This window comes from Saccopteryx leptura, chromosome 1, assembly GCF_036850995.1.
Source record: "Saccopteryx leptura isolate mSacLep1 chromosome 1, mSacLep1_pri_phased_curated, whole genome shotgun sequence".
Taxonomy (NCBI): domain Eukaryota; kingdom Metazoa; phylum Chordata; class Mammalia; order Chiroptera; family Emballonuridae; genus Saccopteryx; species Saccopteryx leptura.
Window position 1 is genome coordinate 105,042,621 of NC_089503.1, and position 21,927 is coordinate 105,064,547.

The following is a 21,927-nucleotide window of genomic DNA, read 5'->3' on the forward strand; positions in this document are numbered from 1 at the left end:
TCACAATGGCATGAAACTAAAAATCAACTACAATAGAAAAACTGGAAAACATTCAACACTTGGAGGCTAAATAGAATGCTATTAAACAACAAATGGATTAACAATGCAATCAAAGAAAAAATAAAAAATTTCCTTGAAACAAATGAAAATGAACATACAACAACTCAAGAATTATGGGACACAGCAAAAGCAGTCAGAGAGGAAAGTTCATAGCATTACAGGCATACCTAAAGAAGCAAGAGAAAGCTCAAATAAACAACTTAACCCTGCATCTAAAAGAACTAGAAAAAGAACAACAAATAAAGCCCAGAGGAAGTAGAAAGAAGAAATTAATAAAGATCAGAATGAAAATGAATGACATAGAGGTTTAGAAAAAATACAAAAGATCAATAAAACCAAGAGCTGGTTCTTTGAAAAGGTAGACAAGATTGATGAACCTTTAACCAGATTCATCAAGAAAAACAGTGAGAGGACTCAAATAAAATAAGAAATGAAAGTGGAAAAGTAACAACTGACACCATAGAAATACAAAGGATTGTAAAAAAAAAAAAAAATAGTATGAAGATCTATATGCCAAAAATTGGACAACCTAGATAAAATGGATAAATTCCTAGAAACATACAAGCTCCCAAAACTCAATATGGAAGAATCAGAAAACCTAAACAGACAGATTACAACAAATAAAATTGAAACAGTTATCAGAAAACTCCAAGCTAGCAAAAGTCCTGGACCAGATGGCTTCACAGACGAATTTTACCAAATATTCAAAGAAGAACTAACACCTATTTTTCTCAAGCTATTTCAAAAATTTCAAAATGAGGAAAGACTTCCAAACTGTTTCATGAGGCAAGGATGATCTTCATTCCAAAACCAGGTAAAGACACTACAAAGAAAGATAACTATAGGCCAATATCCCTGCTGAACTTAGATGCTAAAATTCTCAACAAAATATTAGCAAATTGGATCTAGCAATACATTAAAAAGATCATACATCATGATCAACTGGGATTCATTCCTGGGAGACAAGGGTGGTACAACATTCACAAATCAACAAATATGATTTATCACATAAACAAAGGGAAGGATAAAATCACATGATTATATCAATAGATGCAAAAAAGCCACTAGATAAAATCCAGCATCCATTCATGATCAAAACTCTCAGCAAAGTCGGAATACAGGGAACATACCTCAACATAATAAAGGCCATCTATGACAAACCCACAGCCAACATCATACTCAATGGACAAAAATTAAAAGCAATCCCCTTAAGATCAGAAACAAGGCAGGGGTGCCCCCTTTCACCACTCTTATTCAACATAGTTCTGGAAGTCCTAGGCATAGCAATCATACAAGAACAAGAAATAAAAGGCATTCAAATTGGAAAAGAAGAAGTAAAACTATCATTATTTCCTGATGCCATGATACTGTACATAGAAAACCCTAAAGTTTTGGTCAAAAAGCTACTAGACCTGATAAATAAATTCAGCAAGTTTAAAAGATATAAAATTAATATTCAGAAATTAGTGACAGTTTTATACACCAACAATAAACTGTCTAAAAGAGAAATTAAGGGAGCAATCCCTTTTACTATTGCAACAAAAAGAATAAAATACCTAGGAGTAAATTTAACCAAGGAGGTAAAAGACTTGTACTTGAAAAATTATAATACATTGAAAAAAATAAATCAAGAAAAATACAAAGAAGTGGAAGCATATATAGTGTTCATGGATAGGAAGAATAAACATCATTAAAATGTTTATATTATCCAAAGCAATCTATAAATTCAATGCAATTTCTATAAAATACCAATAGCATACTTCAAAGATATAGAACAAATATTCCGAAAATTTATATGGACCTGAACACAAATAGCCTCAGCATCTTGAAAATGAAGAATAAAGTGGGAGGTATCACACTTCTTGATATTAAGTTATACTTCAAGGCCATTGAAATCAAAACAGCTTGGTACTGGCATAAGAACAGGCATATAGATCAATGGAACAGAACAGAGAATCCAGAAATAAACCTATGCCTTTATGGTCAATTGATATTTGACAAAGGCGGTTAGAGCATACAGTGGAGTAAAGACAGTCTCTTTAATAAATGGAGTTAGGGAAATTGGACAGGTATTTGCAAAAACATGAAACTAGACTACCAACTGATACCATTCATAAAAATAAATTCAAATTGATAAAAGATTTAAATGTAAGTCACAAAACCATAGACAACTTGAAAGGAAACATAGGTAGTAAACTCTCTGATATCTCTTGTAGCAATATTTTTGCCAATATATTTCCACGAGCAAGTGAAATAAAGGACAAAATAAACAAATGAGACTCTATCAAATTAAAAAGCTTTTGCACAGCAAAAGACACCATTAATAAGATAAAAAGACAACTCACACAATGGGAGAACATATTTGCCAATACATGTGATAAGAGGTTAATAACCGAAATTTATAAAGAACTTCTAAAACTCAACACCAGGAAGGTAAACAATCCAATTAAAAATGGGCAGAGGAACTGAATAGACACTTCTCCAAAGAGGACATACAGGTGGCCAATAAGCATGTAAAAAATGTTCAACCTCACTAATCATCAGAGAAATGCAAATTAAAACCCTAATGAGATACCACCTCACACCTGTCAGAATGGTGCTTATTAACAAATCAACACACAATAAGTGCTCATGAGGGTGTGGAGAAAAGGGAACCCTCCTGCACTGCTGGTGGGAATGCAGACTGGTGCAGCCGCTGTGGAAAACGGTATGGCGTTTCCTCAAAAGATTAAAAATGGACCTGCCTTTTGACCCAGCTATCCCACTTTTAGGAATATATCCTAAGAATATCAAATCACTGATAAAAGAAGATATGCACCCCCATGTTTATTGCAACATTGTTTATGATAGCCAAGACCTGGAGATAGCCCAAGTGTTCATCAGTGGGTGACTGGATTAAAAGCTGTGGTACTAACTGACCGGGCAGTGGCGCAGTGCATAGAGCGTCGAACTGGGATGCAGAGGACCCAGGTTCGAGACTCTGTGGTCGCCAGCTTGAGCGCAGGCTCATCTGGTTTGAGCAAAGCTCACCAGCTTGGACCCAAGGTCGCTGGCTCGAGTAACCCAAGGGGTTACTCAGTCTGCTATAGCCACCCTGGTCAAGGCACATATGAGAAAGCAATCAATGAACAACTAAGGTGTCTCAACAAAAAAATAATGATTGATGCTTCTCATCTCTCTTCGTTCCTATCTGTCTGTCCCTATCTATCCCTCTCTCTGACTCTCTGTCTCTGTAAAAAAAAAAAAAAAAAAAAAAGCTGTGGTCATGGCATACTATGCGGCCGTGAAAAAGAGGAAAATCTTAGCTTTTGTGATGGCATGAATGGACCTGGAGATTATTATGCTAAGTGAAATAAGCCAGGCAGAGAAAGACAAATATCACATGATCTCACTTATATATGGAATCTAATGACCAAGGTGAACTGAGGAACAGAATAGAGGCAGAGGTGGGGTCATGGGGAGCAGAGGGACAGCTGTCAGAAGGAAGGGGGATAAGGGGAGGAGATAAAAGAAGGTGAAGGGGTTAGTGAAATTATATATTTATAAAACATAGATACAGATAACTGGACAGCAAATCCCAGAAGGAAAGGGAGGGAGTTAGGGGGAGGGGGCAAAGGGATTGTAATAGGGGACACAGGGGTGGGGGTGAAGGTATTATATTGAGAGAAACACTTGAATTCATGTTAGCACAATAAATTAACATTAATAAAAAAAATTTTTAAAGAAGTAAAAGTATCACTTTTTGCAGATGACATGATCCTATATATAGAAAACCCCAAAGACTCCATCGAAAAACTATTGGAAACAATAAACAAATACAGAAAAGTCATGGGATATAAAAATCAATATACAAAAGTCTACTGCTTTCTTATACACCAAAAATGGAACTTCAGAAAATACCTCAAAGCCTCATCACAGAAGGCGATATTTTAAATATCACACACACACACACACATACACACACACTCATGCGACAATGTTAAAATTAAAAACGTGTGTTCAGCAAAGCACACCACAGAGAGGTAAAAGACAAGCCATATTTTAAAGAAAAGTACAACACATACAGCCAACAGACATTCAGTGTCCAATATGATGAAGAAGTCCTATAAATCCGTAAGAAAATGGCAAACGACCCAACAGAGAAATGAGCGCAAGACATGAAGAGACACCTCAGGGGGCAGGAAGCCAGAACAGCCCCACAACAGATGGAGAGAGAGCGCATCAGAATTCTATGTTCGCCCATGTAAGGGAAATGTGACCAGAAAATGAGATGCTGATTCCCACCAGATTTGCAAAATGGAAGCCTGACCGTTCTGGGTCATAGCAGGGGCGGTGAGTACGTCCAGTCATTACTAAGAGGGGGGACTCTGAGACCTGAAAATGTTAGAGGAGCCTGTGGTGCAGTAAGCCCAGGGGAGACTTTCCAGGCAGAAGCTCAAGAGTGACCCCGAGCTGGGAGAGAATTAGGGGAGAACAAGAGGAGGGAAGTGTGGCTGACATCCACAAGAAGAGAGAGAGGCCCCGCGTCAGGTGCTCCGGGGATGGAGAGTAAGAGCTGCGGGGGTCAGAGTCTGGAAGAAGGGCACACGCCTGGGTGTGCTGAGCGCCTGGGCTGAGACCCTTGGTGAAGCACTCGTGTCAGCAGGCTTCTCCCTACTTCCCTCTCCTCTGTCTCAGTGACTTTCAACGTTTCTCATCTCATGACACAATAGACTGATTACTGAGATTCTGCAGCACACCAAAAAAATACTCTTATTCTGACAACCCAACAAAAAAAAAAATGGTATAATTTTGATTCATTCACTCCAGAAGACTATTATTGTCTTGGCTGTTGTCATTTTTTCCCATTTGACAATATCTAAAAGAAAAGAGGTTGGTGCCTCTGACTAAAAATAGTAAAATAGCCAATGTTGCAATGCTTCGAAAATTCTTGCAGCGCTCACCAGCTGAATAACCGCTGCTCTAGCTCATAGCTCCAAGCACATCCAGGTTTTATGGGGCCTGAAGCTTCTACAGTGAGAAAGGCAGCCTTATAAAAAGAGAAAAGAAAAAAGATTATAAAACTACACTTTTAAAACGGTTGGGCAATCATGCAAGTAAGGGACCTTGAAGATTAGGCACTGGGCCCGACCTGTGGTGGCGCAGTGGATAAAGCATTGACCTTGAAATGCTGAGGTTGCCGGTTTGAAACCCTGGGCTTGCCTGGTCAAGGCACATATGGGAGTTGATGCTTCCAGCTCCTCCCCCCTTCTCCCTCTCTGTCTCTCTCTCTCTCCCTCCCTTTCCTCTCTAAAAATGAATAAATAAAATTTTTTTAAAAATTTAAAAATTTAAGAAAAAAAAGATTAGGCACCATTAGTTTCCTGATACCTACTTCTGCTTACACATATTGCAGTTTGCAATTAATTTGTTTACTTTTTAATGGTCTGATTGTACCATTAAACTCTCTGTGGGGCGGGGGTCCTGCTCACCCCCTAGCCCGATGCTCATCACAGAGTAGTGCTCGGCAAGTCCCATGCAATGATTGAAACACACAGGGTGGGCAGACGTAGGTTTTCAGTTCTGAGCACACAGAACACAGCATTTATTCTTATATTATTATTTATTTATTATTGTATTGTTTTCCATATGAAGGGCCCAGTGTGAAAATGATGTCCTTGGAATTTTCTGTGCCCTGCTGCTCAGACCGGTAGCCCCTCTGGCCCTGGGCTCTGCAGTTAGAAACCTGCATCAGGAGGTCAAGGCCTTCCCCAGCCTCACGGCAGCTGTCATTTCCCCTCCTATCTCCCACTGTCACCCTCCTTCCCTCTCCCACAAGGCTCAGCTCCTCACTGCATACCCCCTGGGTCTTTTCTCCACTGTGTCTTCAAGTCTGCAATTTTTCCTTTTTCCAGTATGTCCAAATCCTACCCTGCCCTAGAGGTCCAGGTCACATGCCAGCTCTTCTCCTCTACCAAACACCCCCCTACACCCGCTGGAACCAATCTTCCCTTATCTCCACTGCCACGGCCCACTAGCTGGCCTTTGTTGACAGTCTCCACCCGTCTCTACCTGACTGCATAGCTGTTGACATTCCTGAAACCCTCTCCCAAGGATGAGCTCCTTAAGGACAGTTTGCTCCCCCCCCTCTTCAGCAAGACTTAACCACTGATCAGTAGGGGTTAGAAGGAGGATATGTGGGGAATGACATTCCGGAGCCTGATGCTCCTGGCAGAATAGGCAGATAGTCAGCCATGAGCACAGAGGACACTTAAGTCAGGTACATATGTCGCCAGGGCACAAAATGGCAGATGCCTAGCAATGGGCAAAACTAGAGAAAACAATATTATAGGCTAGGACCTCGCCCCCAAGGTGACCTTTCTTCCCCTGGCATGTCATTAGTCATGCTGTTTAGACCCCCTCAGAGGAGGAACAAGGGAGCTTCATATGACTCCTACATAAGCCCTATACAACCACTCCCTTAAGCATTAAGCCCTGAGCACAATGAGGTTCAAATGATCTTAGGAACAAAGCCTGGCGTATGCTGACCACAGAGACAAGGTTTGGGTCAAAGTATACATAACAACTAAGCCTCGGTTGTGTTTCAGCTCCTAGGCCCAAAAAAGCAGCAAAACCAAATAAGCAATGCCATGGCTGACCTCAGGACCAGCTGCAATGACTCATGATCATTGGTGCCAACCAATCAGTAGAGACCCTGGTGCCAACCAATCAGTAGAGACCATGACCCTGAAAGGACAAACCTAGAAAGCTGATGAATATTCTATTGAGATCCTCCCCTGAGACCTCCCTAAAATCCTTACCTTTAGAAAACAGATAAAAACTCTTAAGACATAGAATTTACAATGTGCGCTCTCTATCTCTCTCTCTCTCTCTCTCTCTCTCTCTCTTACACGCCCATGTCTTCTTTCTCAGGCACCCCTGATTTTCTTCTCCTAAGCTTCAAGGACCCTCCTTTTGCCTTAGTAGCTTGTTTCCTCAGCCCATGCAGCCCATCTGGCTCACCTCTACCTCTATGACTTTCTAAATAAACTTGTGTTACAGTTCTTGATTCTAAATTCTCTTTTTGACAGAGACAGAGAGTCAGAGAGAGGGACAGCTAGGGACAGACAGAAAGGGAGAGAGATGAGAAGCATCAATTCTTCACTGCGGCTCCTTAGTTGTTCATTGATTGCTTTTTCATATGTGCCTTGATGGGGGGTGCTACAGCAGAGCAAGTCACTCCTTGCTCTAGCCAGTGACCTTGGGCTCAAGTCAGTGACCTTGGGCTTCAAGCCAGTGATCTTTGGGCTCAAGCCAGCAACCATGGGGTCATGTCAATGATCCCACATTCAAGCCAGTGACCCGGCACTCAAGCTGGATGAGCCCATGCTCAAGCCGGCAACCTTGGGGTTTTGAACCTTGTTCCTCCACATCCCAGTCCGATGCTCTATCCACTGCACCACCACCTGCTCAGGCTCTAAATTCTTTCTTAGACAAACTCAAGAACCAAGATCTAGCATTTATTTGCCACTAATACTGCCATTTTCCAAGGTAGCATGCAGGGGGGAGAAACAGGAGCGGGAGGGAAGACGAGAGTTCTATGTCAGACACATGGAAGTGGAGGTCCCTGTATGACATCCACATGTGGATGAATAGATGGCACCCAGGAAACAGGGCTGGGCTAGAAATTACACAGTTTCCAGTGATGTCACTGTTGCCATTTAATGAGTTAAAAAATAGAATTTGGAGAATGAACTTATTCAAATTTATATATGGCAAAAAGGAGTATATTTCAGTAGTAAAGTATGTCTGACACTGTCCTGCCTGGGAACAAGAAAGGAGGTGGAAATCTTTCCCGGGGAGATTCAGGAGGGAATTCAGGAGACTTAGGATGCTACTGGTGACCCCAGTGGTCTGAGGCACATCCAGATCGAAAGGAGCCCCTCTCTAGAGCCCCATGTCATCGAAGGCAGATGAGTGTAGTTGTAAAAGCACTGGCTCAGGAAATGTGGGACCTGTGGCTCAGTTACGTGTCATCTTGGTGTCACTTTCCTCTCAGAGCTTCGGTGTCCTGAACTATATCAAAGGGAAGTTGAACAGGTGATCCTTAAGGTCTCTTATAATTCTAACGCAAACGGAGTAGTAATTTGTTTCTTTAATTCTTTTATTTTTTTATTTTTTATTTATTCATTTTAGAAAGGAGAGAGAGGAGAGAGAAGGGGGGAGGAGCAGGAAGCATCAACTCCCATATATGCCTTGACCAGGCAAGCCCAGGGTTTCGAACCGGCGACCTCAGCATTTCCAGGTCGACGCTTTACCCACTGTGCCACCACAGGTCAGGCCAATTCTTTTATTTTTAATACATTTAGACCATTTCTTTTCTAAGTACTTTGTTTTCTGATTAATATTAGTATTATTTTATAGTGTTTATCGTAGAAATGTGACAAAAGGGGAAAACCCAAAGAAGAGAAGATAAATCACTACAATTTCAGTAGTCAGAAACAAATTGCCAATGTTTTGCTGTAATTTCTACAGGTATTTCTTTTACTGTGAAAATATACATATGTCTTTTTTTTTTTTAACAGAAATTGGGTGATAATATCCACTACTAACTAAGCATCTGATGTTCATCAGGCCCAGGACCCAGTGCTCTGCACACCCATTTCCAGTCCCCGCAGAACAGAAAGCAATGTCCTCAGTTTACAGAGAAGAAAACCCATGGGCAAAAAATTCCAGAATTCCTACCAGACTAGCTTTCTAAGCTGGATATTTTGTGTGGTTCTTCTTTTACATAATTCACCTTTAAAATGTTCCCACTATTCGGCCTGACCTGTGGTGGCGCAGTGAATAAAGCGTCGACCTGGAAATGCTGAGGTCGCCGGTTCGAAACCCTGGGCTTGCCTGGTCAAGGCACATATGGGAGTTGATGCTTCCAGCTCCTCCCCTCTTCTCTCTCTCTGTCTCTCTCCTCTCCAAAAATGAATAAATAAATATTAAAAAGTGACATAAATAAAAATGTTCCCACTATTCAAATGCTTTTCTACCACATTTTCTAAGTTGCTTCAAGACAGTGATCACACAGTCCCTTAGTGTTAGCATCTAAGGTATTTTCCATTTTCGCTACATAGGACGACGCTGTGATTATCTTCCTTCCCTGCACTTCTCTCCCCGCGGCCAGGAGCCTTTCCTTGGGGTAAGTTCACAGAGGTTGAATACCTAGGTCAAAGGATATGTGCCCTAGTAAGGCTATTGATAAATACTATCAGGTTGCTTTCCCCTCAAAATTGAACAACTAGTCTCCCTTTCCCATAACTTTATTGAAGCCAAAAATAAAACAGTAATATTTGTACCAGTTTTTAAACTACAGTAGTTATATATTAATCATTATAAAAGTTCCATTGTCCTGTCACCTCATTAATGTTAGGAATCACCTTAGTTTTATTCATATTTGCTGGTGTTGTAAGTGAAACTTCTTGTCAATCAAGTTGAATTTCTTAATGCTATTGCAGGAATCAAAGAAGGACAAAACTCCCAGACAATTTGATGAAGGAAGTAGGATTTATTTAGCTGGTGGAGCAACGTGACCCTCAAAAGAGGCAACCAAGCACGTACTCCTCAAAGTTAGATTTCTTACATCTTATATACCTTTTGTAGAAAACAGGTTTTCATGCAAGGGGTTCGTGATCCCTTTGTTTAGAAGTATATGTTATTCTTGTGACTTCAGGATGAGAGGGTGGGTTTAAGTGGGTTCAGAGGATAAGTGTTGGAATTTTTAATTAAGGCATGTAAACATTGTCTCTTAAAGGCTTTTGAGAAAAGGGGAAGAGGTTTTCAGATCAGTTCTATCTTCTTTGCTCTGTGTAGCAAGTGGCCCCAGTCACCCTTTCAGAGAACTATAGGAAGTGGTTCATCTATAACTGGCTGACCCAGTTGCCCCTGCTGGCTCCCTTCCCTTACATTCTTGTTTCTTCCTCCTCAGGGAAGGGGGGGGGGATGCCCCTCCTTCCTCAATGCCATTGACCATTACATGATTCATTTTAATAAGTATTTCTTATACAAATCCTTGAGAGACATGAGAGAAATAAACTATTCGGATGAAAGAAAGGGAAAAATTAATGTTATTCATTTAACAAAAGCCAAATGCCTAACATCTACAGACCATGTTGTAAGCTCTGCAGGCATGAAAATGAGTAAGAGTGAACAAATATTGAGCTAACTCTGAGCTTGACTGCAGGTAAAGGCAGTATCATGAGAGACACACAAAAAAAGGTACAATAGTTATCCTCCAAAAACTGGCAGTCTTTTGGCGATGGAGAAAAACAATACAGAGAAGATGTTTTGAACTTGATTTCTCTCGTTCCTGCTCTGTCATGGAACAGCTTTCCACCTGCATTGTGGCTGTTTGAGTCAACCTTAAACCACTCTTCCTTGTTTACATGCCTCTTTTCCTCACTCACCTGAGAGCCCCAAAGGCAAGAGTGGTTTCTTACTCATGTTCTTGTCACATGATGTCACACGAAGGCTGAATGACTGCAGAACTTCTTCACAATTACTCAGAGTTGTAAAATCATGGTGGGTTGCCACATCTCTATCCCCTGCCCACCCCACCCCATATCAGTCCCCTGCACCCCTGAGGGCACTGGAAACACAGGCAGGTGCTCAAATTCAAGGTTATATAAATACTCATTAAATTAACACTAACAGCACTAACTTACTGGTTTCATTCAACAACTACGACACTCCCTTCATCGGCCAGGGTCCTAGGATTTTCATACCAACTCATTTAGATGGCTGAACATGTAGGGAGAGTCAAGGTTTAGGGTTTGCTTGCTTTTTGCTCTTCCTTCCAGCTCTCTGCTGATCCTGCCCTCCCAGGATGAGCGGACCTCACGATGATGTGCTGAAGACCTCACAGTTAGCACTGGGGAGGAATGTTGCCTGAGTTTTCCCTTTACTGTTCATTGATATAGCGACCTGCAGAGCCCAAAGCATCGAGGGCCAGCTCAGTCAGCTAAACACACATTTGTTTCATTCAATTTCTGACAGAATTTGAATTGAATTAATTCACATATCAAAAGAGTTTCAGATTGATGTGGGCTGGTGAGGTTGGCTGCCAGCAGTGAAGGACCTAACACATATAAGATTTAGGACCCCTTTTTTTCCTTTTCCCTTCCACCCATTTCTTTGAAGCTTTCAGTACAACAGAGAATAGAGGTAAATTGTTAGCAAAATACTGAAGGAAGTGAGGAGAGGCCATCAGCCCCAGTCTATTCGTGGTCCACACACAGCCTCAGGGATGCGCCTAGCGCTCAGACAGGGCCCTGAGAGAGGCTGGCACAGAAAAAGGACTCTTGTGGAAGAAGAAAGGAGAAATAAGGGCAGGGAGGGACCCCCAGAAGGGTGACAGAGAGGGACTGTCAAGGGGGGGGAAGTCATATTTTCCCCACTTCTACGAAGGTGTGTGCCTCACTCCTGCTCCCTATGACAGATCCTAACAGACTGAACTGTGGTTGGGTTGCATTTTTCAGGGATTTGACATGATGATGGGGCCAACTTGGACTTGGTGAACATGTTAAGGACACTACTCTTTTATGGATTCTTGCTGTATGGGCCAAGAGTTTGCTTAAAGGCTTTTAATCACTAAAAAAAATAGAAGGCTGGATAAAGAAGATGGGGCACATATACACCATGGTATACTATTCAGCTAGAAGAAATGATGACATCAGATCACTTACAACAGAATGGTGGAATCTTGATAACATTATGCGGAGTGAAATAAGCGAATCAGAAAAAAACAAGAACTGCAGGATTCCATACATTGGTGGGACATAAAAGTGAGACTAAGAGACATGGACAGGAGTGTGGTGGTTACGGGGGGTGGGGGGAGGGACGGAGGGAGGGGGGAGGGGGAGGGGTACAAAGAAAACTGGATAGAGGGTGACGGAGGACGATCTCTTTTTGGGTGATGGGTATGCAACAGAACTAAATGACAAAATAAAAAAAATTAAAAAATTAAAAATTAAAAAAAATAATAAACTCTCTTGGTGTAGAGCAGAGAAGAAAGATTCATTGTTGTAAAACCTGAGAATTTATCTGCTGAAATGGACTCCCCGTGGTCAACCACGGACCCACATTTTATAAACAACAAGAGCTGAGCCGCTGTTTCCTGGCAGGGGCTCCTCATACACTCTGTGCACGAGGAAGAACCTCAGACAGACCTCTTGCTTCCTGTGCCAGGCCCCACAGCTATGCTGTGCACGTTGACCACTGGTTTTGTCTTCATACCAATAGACTGAGACCTGCCCCCTCCAATCAGAACTGCTCACTTTGGATCACTTGTTTATACAAAGCGGACCTCAGTGAGAACCAGGGCAGGAACCTTCGCTATGAAAGGTGACTGACCTCCTCTTTGTCTCCATGGAGCACAATTTGAGTTGCTACCTGACTATCTCTCAGCCAGCAGCTCCTTTTTGTTCAAATGAATGCTTTTTACTCTCTGATACAATGAAGTTTGTCTCACACTGGCAACAGGCTGTGCCTATACCTACACACCCTCCCCTATGCCCCTGATCTGACCAGGGTGCATAATAACTCTCCCTGACCAGGCAGGCCCTGTGTTGGGTTCTGTATCTATGTTAACTCATTGGACACCACCAGCTACACATCCAAGACCACCTAGACTCCCAGTCAGGAGTTCCCAGACTTCAGGCTGCAAAAGAATCACCGTGGAGCTGACTAAAATGTTACATAAAGGTGCCATTTCCTTAGATCTAGAGTGGGGTCCAGCCACATGAGTCTTTGATAAGCACCCTGTGACAGGTGTGATGCAGATGTCCAAGCATCACCATAGTCTACCCAGCTCCACCCCACCCCTGGGCGCTAGTGGCTTCCCTTTGGACCCTTAGAATCAGCCAGTTATTAATGCCTCATGGCCAGCCACCCCCAGTCATTGTGGACAGGGACACCCCCTCTAGCATCCCTCCTCCACAGGACACTCCAGTGCTGTTCCGCCTTCCCGCCCCTCCATCTCTGTTTCCCTCTCTCACCAACCTTCCCTCTGTGCTACTTAAAACCCTCACTGTGCAATAAACTCCCCTAATATCTTTGACCCTTTCCCTGTGCCCTCTGGTGTTAGATAAAACCCATCTCTGCTAAGGGCACTGCTTCCCAGGCCACCACTAGCCTCTGGGGTGCCTTGGATAAGTTAGAAAAAAATGGCCCTTCTTGATGGGGCAATCACATTGGTTAAAAGTGCCCTGTAGAGTCTAGTAGACAATCTGGTCTCTGAGGACCCAAAGTGTAGTGGAAGCTCCAATTTCAGCCCCCCCCCCCCACCGCTCAGACAGCACACAGACTGCACACCCCCGCCCAACCATTGCCTTGTAACCTGTGGAGATTGCTGAACCCACTCCCATTGTCCCACTCCAGTGGCCTTCGCCTCCACTCGCTTCAGATTCCCCCACATCTAGAACCCTCGTCGGAAACCCTCAGACTCCACCAGCCCAGCCCAACAGCCGTCCACTTCCTGTGCCACTGTCTCCTGTCCTCACCCCTGCTGCTTCTGCTCCTTAGACCCCAGTCTCCAGGTCCTCCATTCTGCCTGCCCAGCCTGGACCAGACAGTTGACCACCTGAACCATTCTCTCCCATCTCATTTTTCTGGGAAAACTCAACCCTAATGAATGTCATGATTGACCTTCTACCCTCCCCTGCCCAGGCTGGACTGCAGCTAAAGAAAACCATGTGATTCTTCCAGGGCACCATGGTTGCCAAACCAGCCGGAGCTGAGTGCCACAGATACGGGACCCCTCTCTGCACGTCACAGGCCACCTCTCCCCCTCTCCTCGGGAGCTGCTCCATCTCCACAGCCCTCCTCAAGCCCCACACCTACTCAGCCCTTCCCTCTCAGCCAACAACATCTCCTCCTGTTTTAATGAGAAATTTGAATTCACAAAATGAGAAACTTCCCAGCCCTGACTTACCCCACCTGGCCATCTATGGCCCTCCTGTTTCCCTCTCCTCAGACTCCCAGAATGAGAACCCTCTTCCTGCCCACAGCTGGTCCCTCCATTCGTGTCCTCTCCCTTTGCAACTGGTCTCCACCAGTTCTCACTCTTCATCCTTCAGCCTCTCATTGTCTAGTCTAGGGGTCCACAAACTTCGGCCCCCTGAGGCCATTTATCCGGCCCCCGCCTCACTTCCAGAAGGGGCACCTCTTTCATTGGTGGTCAGTGAGAGGAGCAACCACATCCTGTGCTCCTGGAGTACTGTATGTGGCGGCGCCGCAAAGCATGGTGTCCCTCACGTACAGTACTACTTCCGGTGACACGGGATGCATGCATCACGGCTCTGGAAGCGCGTCATATCACTTGTTACGGCTAGCAGTGACAAATATGGAACCGAACATTGACCATCTCATTAGCCAAAAGCAGGCCCATAGTTCCCATTGAAATACTGGTCAGTTTGTTGATTTAAATTTACTTGTTCTTTATTTTAAATATTATATTTGCTCCTGTTTTTTTTTTTTTTTTTACTTTAAAATAAGATATGTGCAGTGTGCATAGGGATTTGTTCATAGTTTTGTTTATAGTCCAGCCCTCCAACGGTCTGAGGGACAGTGAACTGGCCCCTTGTGTAAAAAGTTTAGGGACCCCTGGTCTAGTGTGTCTTGCCTCTTAAGCCTGTAAACATGCTCAAGTTCTGCGACATTTAAAAACAAACAAAACCTTCCTGCCTCTGGGTCTCCAGCCCCCCCTTACCTTCCTTCTTTTCTGCTGAAACCTACACTTTCTCTCCCTCTCCTCACTTCCCCTCCCTCTTCTTCACTTCCCCTCCCTCTCCTCCACTTCCCCTCCCTCTTCTTCACTTCCTCTCCCTCTCCTCCACTTCCCCTTCCGAAGTCAACCCACAGCTGTCTAGATTCTCTATTCCCATTCCTCATTCAAGAATCACCAACACCTTCCCATTGCCAAATCCAATGGATAATTTTCTATGCTCGCCGTACTGTTGTGTTTGATCCTATGGCTCACTCTCTTTCTTGAAACTGTCACTCCCTTGGGACTGCAATGCCACTCTCCCCATGTCATTGTGGGTCTCTACCCTGTCTCCTCCTTCAGGCACCACTTAGTCGTTGGGGCTCCCTATCAATCAATCAGTCCTTAAACTGCTGCTTTTCCCATTCTGCACAGTGTCCTTGGACACCAGCAGCCACTTTTGGAGTTTCCACCACCATCACTATCTTGATCACTCACAAGTTTGTACTGTAGCCCAGACTTCCTTCCTAAACTCCAGAGTGGTGTAGACACAACACCATGCTGGACATCTCCACTAGGGCATCAAATAGGCACCTCAAACTAGACCTGTCTAAAGCTGTCTAAAGATGAACTCATCATCTCCACCCTCACCCCAAACTTGCTCCTCCTGTGATTCTCAACTTAGTCACGAGCGCCATCATCCACCCGTCCAGACAAGTCAGATGCCTGAAGTCATCCTGAATTCTGCCCGCTCCTTAGCAGTCTACCTCTGGGCTCTGCTCTCCCTGCTGCCCCATCTTCCCATGCCCTTCCAGCCCTACACCTATACATCCTATTTTGTGATGATTCCTCATTGCTCACCTGGACTGCTGCAACAGCCTCCTAATTGGACTCCTGAGATTTGCCTTTTGTATCCGTTCCCCACATAATCACTGAAGTGATTCATCTAAAGCCAGATCTGGCCTGTCAATTACCCACTTTAACACCCTGCTGCCTGAAGGAGACAGCTGTAAATTCTTGGAACACAAGGTCTACAAGGCCTCCCGCGACCTGTGCCCTATTTTTTGTCCAGCATCAGCCTGTCTTTCCCTGTCTCAAACAGGACATTGTGGTCATTCCCGCCCATCTCACGCTCATACCTCCACACTCCTCTCATCCAGGCACACCCGCCTCAACCTCCACCCACTTGCACGGGTCATCTCCCTCCACCCTTCAAAACAGCTCAGCCACCATTTACTACCAAAAGCATGCTTGCCCTTCCTTTGTAGTCCTAAGACACCTGTGCTTACCTTTGTCTTAGCATTCAGCCATTATTTTCAAATGACCCACACTTAACCTCCTAACACCCACATTCAAAAGCATGAATCTACGTGCCCTTCCCCCATCCCCAGCGCCAAGCACATATCAGGTACTCAGAAAAGGGTTACTGGATGGGTTGTCACCGCGGGGCTGTGAGGCAGGTATTATAAATGCAAAGGCTCCAGCTCAGACGTCAGGTTACACATGAGCAAACAGAGGAGCAATGAATGTGAAACTGGCTCTAAGGTCCCCGCTGCCTCAGATACAACCTGGGGAACAGGCTGAGCAGAGAGCCGGAGATAAGAACGACATGCCAGGGCACAGCTGAAGGGTGACGGTGCATGTGAGCGATCCAGGGAAAGGGCGGTGGGGAAGATTCCAGGGGTGGAGTGCAGGGAAGAACGTGGGCGGCTTGAGATCCTGGCGTTGTTGGTTCTAAGCAGAACTCTGACATGAAAAACTGCAGGCAGGGCCAGGCCTGGGCTGCCCACTAGTAAATCTAGACACTGGGCCTGACACTGTCCATTGTCCCCAAGTCCTCACAACTTCTGTCTCCTGAGAGCCGCACGTGCTCCTCTCCCAGAAACAAGCCTCAGGAAGTCCCTAGTACAGACCGAGGCACAAACCAGCCACAGGACATTCGAAGAGAAATAACTGTGGACCTGTGTGAACAGGAGCTGCCAAGTCCAGGAGGTCCCTATCCTTCTCCCACCAACCCTCCAGCAGCCCTCCCCAAGAAGCAGCCCACAGAAGGGGTTAGAAGGCAAAGGCATGAGACAAGCTCAGGAACCCACAGAGCACAGGAACGTTCCGAGAACAGCCAACAAAGGGGCTGCACTTGCCGTGAAAGACCCCTCCCCATGCACATTAGAACAACGTGGCTCTTCCCCACGTGCCTCCCGCCCCCTCCCTGGCTCTAGGCTGGAGGAAGACTGCTCTAAAGGAAGGCACCGGATATAGGGTTAGAATAAGCAGGGAAAGCAAGCTAAAAATACCATTCTGTGTTGACCAAACACAAAGCAGGGTGGCTATGGCATGGACAGCAAAGGATCAAGACACAGTGCCCTTTTCTAGTAAAGTCAGTATCAGACTAACCTGCCAGAATGACCTCATTAGCAGAGAACCTGGTAGGTGTCCAGGGAGAGAGCCCCACCCTCTGTCCTCACCTGAATCTCTGGGGGCCAAGCCAACCAATCACCTGCCCTGACTGGTCCTGGGAGCAGGAGCGTTCTCTTTCTCCCTGGGGAAGGGGCTGGAGCAGAGGACGGCTGAAGCCTTCCAGTGGCCTCAGTCTAGGTCATGTTTGCCATTCACACACCTGCTTGCCACCCTGTTTTTGCTCTATGGACTGTGATAAAGGCCTTCAGTGGGCAAAGATTCACAAGAAAAAAGAATTTCCTACCTTTCTTTCCCACCCCCCAACCCCTTAGTCAACCAAGCCCAGCTCCATCCAAACTCAGCAGCAGTGGAGAGCTCTGTATTCATCGGACCAGCCATCCTGGAGCCCAGGCAGCACTACAGCCTGATTCACCTCTCATTGCTCAAGCCCAGGAAGAAGCTGGGCATCTTGGAATTCCCCTCTGGAGGCGGTGTGGGCAACTCCTAGGCACCATCCCCCGTGGACTCCCTCCAGTGATGACAACAACAGGAAAAATAAGCATTTATTGAGAGTTCTCTCTATGTTGCACATTGTGACTTACATGTACTATCTCATTAAAACGTTGGAGGTGGGTGCTAACATCATCCCTAGTATATTAGATGAACATTAGAGCAGCTCAATGCATTGTTCTGAGGTCACATGGGTAGCAAATAGAGAGACAGGGATAGTAACAGATCTCCCTTCCTGACTTCAGCGGTCCTGCTCTTAACCACCCCCACAGAAGGGGCCAGCATCCCAGCCTCTGTGTGTGTCTTCTTGTCATTGCATGAACTGTGACCTTTCCCTTTTCTCAGCTGCTCAACTTTTCTGAACGATGGTTTTCCCTCAGAGCATAAGCTTCCTGAGCTGAGAAATCGTGTTTAATGATGCTTTAAACAGGAGATACCAAGAATATAATTGTTGACTGACCAACTGAAGGTTCACAACATTATAGATGATTCACCAATGCTATTTACTGGTTGTCATTAAAACCATTATAATGTTCCATATGCCAGATAAGTCCATTCCTTTCCTCCAGAGCAGGTTTCAACCCTCAGCCCTGCTGACAGTTGGGGCTGGATTATTCTCAGCTGTGGGAGCAGTCCTGTGCTTGCAGGATGTTCTAAGGCACCCCTGTTCTCTACTCAATAGCAACCCCTGCAAATGTGACAAACAAAATGCCTCCAGAGATGGCCAAGTACCCCAGGGGTGACAAAATCACCCTCAGTTGGCTTGAGCAAGCAAACAAAAATCACAGTACTATTTCCTCAGAGTAAAACAGCAAGAATGCCTACTTCCACTTACAATAAAACAGCACTCTTATTACTTAGAGTTTGTAAATATGAGAGAGCCCGAGAATTACTTACAAAATAAAAGTCCCAGAGCACCAATATCAGAAAGTCAAGATAATGTTCCTGTTCTGCCTGAGCCAATCACTTCCTACTTATAGAATTTTTTGTAGGGCAATGTCATAGGCTGGGGTGGGGGTGGAGCCCAGAGCCAAAAAGAATAGGTCTAGGTTCAAATCTCAGCTCACAGCTCTAAAGTCATTGCTTTTAACAGGGCGGAGCAGAATAAACCTCAGCTTCTTTACTTAATAGCTTTTGGTCCAGTCAGTTAATATCCCCAGGTCTCACTTTCTATAAAACGGGTGACAGTACCTAGCTAAGGATTGTCGTGAGGATCAAATACAATAACAAAAGAGCAACTATCTAGCAATTTTGGCTCAACAGGGCTCAGGAATAGTCATTCCTTTTTCCGTCCTCACTGGTCACAGGGCCCTTGAGAGCATCATAGATGTCTTAGTTTTGTTTGCTGCACGCACGTGCACACACACACACACACACACACACACATCCAATGCAAGGCAGCTCTCACCCTGTACACTCAAGAGGACCTGAAGAGCTTTAAAATGCTGGTGTCTGGCCCCAAGGCACCTGGGCTCAGTCAGAATTTCATCCTTGACAGTATATGTCATAATCATTCAAATATTTATTCATAATGAAGGTAATATATTATCTTTCCCATAACTCTATTGGTGCCAAAACAGTAATATTTGTACCAGTTGTTAAAATACAGTAATTACATATTAATCATTAGTAGTTAATACCTTATAAATAATTTAAATAAGTCAGTATATCTCCAAATGGGATCCATTGTATTCTTAGGATCCACAAGTCTCATTAGAATTTTTAGGTTTTAAATTTGTTTGTTTTTTGTGAGAGACAAATAGGGACAGACAGATAGGAAAGGAGAGAGATGAGAAGCATCAATCTTTGTTGCGGCACCTTAGTTGTCCATTGATTGCTTTCTCATATGTGCCTTGACCAGGGGCTACAGCAGATTGAGTGACCCCTTGCTCAAGCCAGCGAGCTTGGGCTTAAGCTGGTGAGCCTTGCTCAAACCAGATGATTCCGTGCTCAAGCTAGAGACCTTGAGGTTTCGAACCTGGGTCCTCCGTGTCCCAGTCCGATGCTCTATCCACTGCACCACCACCTGGTCAGGCTAGATTTTATGTTTTAATTTCAGTGATGATTTAAAAATAGACTTTTCGGTCCTGGTTGGTTGGCTCAGTGGTAGAGTGTCAGCCAGCCCAGCATGCGGATGTTCTGGGTTTGATTCCAGGTCAGAGCAACCATCTGTTTCTCCACCTCTCCTTTTACCTGTTTTCTCTCTCTCTCTCTCTCTCTCTCTCTCTCTCTCTCTCCCTCCCTCTTCTCCTCCCACTGCAATGGCTCAATTGGTTCGAGTGCATTGACTCTGTGGAGCCTCCATCTCAGGTGCTAAAAATAGCCTGGTTGCAAGCATGGCCCCAGATGGGCAGAGCATTGGCCCTAGATGGAGGTTGCCAGGTGGATCCCAGTTGGGGCATATTTGGATGTCTGTCTCTCTGTCTCTCCTCTTCTCACTTGGAAAAGAAGGAAAAAATTGACTTTTCATGTGCTTTTTAAAAAATCTTTGAAGTGATAATCCTCAATGGAGGGGCATATTCATAGAATAAACTTTTAATTTCTTAAGTCAATGCTTCTCAAAGTTTCAGGTAACAGTGCTACAAATAATTTGGAAATTACCATTTCGATAACAAATAAGCGACAAAAGTGCATGGGCACACACAGCTAAAATAGTGCATATTTACTTTCAGGAGAGTAGATACTGTCATTTGCTTTATTTTTAGAGAAGATCACATGCTGTGTTATACAGTAATAATATTTAGTTGTTTGTTTATTTTTATTGATTTTAGAAAGAGAGGAAGGAGGAGAGAGAAAGTGAGACAAGAACATTGATCTGTTCCTGTACGTGCCTTGACCAGGGATCAAACTGGCAATGTCTGCACTTTGGGATGAAGCTCTAACCAGCTAAGCCATCCAGCCAGGGATACAGTAATGATATTTAAATACTGTTACATAATATTAGATCAGTACAAAAGGCACGGGTGGGGGGTCACAGTTCACAAGTAAGGCAAAAGTGAATAGCATCTAAGGGAATTAAATGGATTAGAGGATATTCCTGTGACTCAGCTGATAGAATGTTACTACTGTAAAGGGAAAGGTCTGGGCGGGATTCAGGGTCGTTTCAGTGGCCTCTCTGTGGCATATGAGCCTGCCCTTGGAAGTGTGCACTGCAACAGCCCAGCACAGACCCTGTGGGGCAGGGTTCGTCTCCTTCTCCCAGGCCCACAGCAGTACCAAACCTGCAGACACACTAAACAAACATTTCTTTTTTTCTTTTTTCTTTAAGTGAGAGAAGGAGAAATAGAGAGACAGACTCCCACATGCACCCCAACCAGGATCCACTTAGCAACCCCCATCTTGGGCTGATGCTTAAATCAATTGAGATATCCTCAGTACCTGAGGTCAACGCTGAGACCAACCAAGCCACTGGCTGCTAGAGGGGAAAAGGGAGAGAAAGAGGAGGGGGAAGGGGGGAGAAGCTGGTGGGCACTTCTCCTGTGTGCCCTGACTGGGGATTGAACCTGGGACATCTGCACACCAGCCAACAACACTCCATCCACTGAGCCAACTAGCCAGGACCTCAACAAACATTTCTGAAATAACCAACCTGCCATCCTCTATTACCTTATTCTTCCCAATTTTTTTCCCTTATATCCTTAATTTCTCACTTTTTATTTTATACCTTGTATGTCTGCAAGATGTCTGAAGACCTATGAGAATTAGATAGGATATTAGGAAACCAATACACTTTTACAGGGAATTCCATGAGTAGCGCATTTCCATGACTTTGCCCTTGGAGCAGTGTCTCCATCACATTCTGGTCAGAGCAGATTACAGCCAATCCGAGGAGTTCCCAGTCATGCCCCACTGATTAAACTGTACTTTATTTTTTTCACTATTGAGCTGTCTGGTTAAACAGTTGACACAATGCATGTGAATTGCTTGATAAGATGCTTGTATGCCCTCTGCCTGACAGATCCACCAGACTGTGGCGCAGTGGATAGAGAGTCAGACTGAGATGCAGAGGACCCAGGTTCGAAACCCCAAGGTCACCAGCTTGAACGCGGGTTCATCTGGTTTGAGCAAGGTTCACCAGCTTGAGCCCAAGGTTGCTGGCTTGAGCAAGGGGTTACTCGTTCTGCTGTAGCCTCCCTGTCAAGGCACATATGAGAAAGCAATCAATGGACAACTAAGGTGCTGCAACGAGGAATTGATGTTTCTCACCTCTCTCCTTTCCTGTCTGTCTG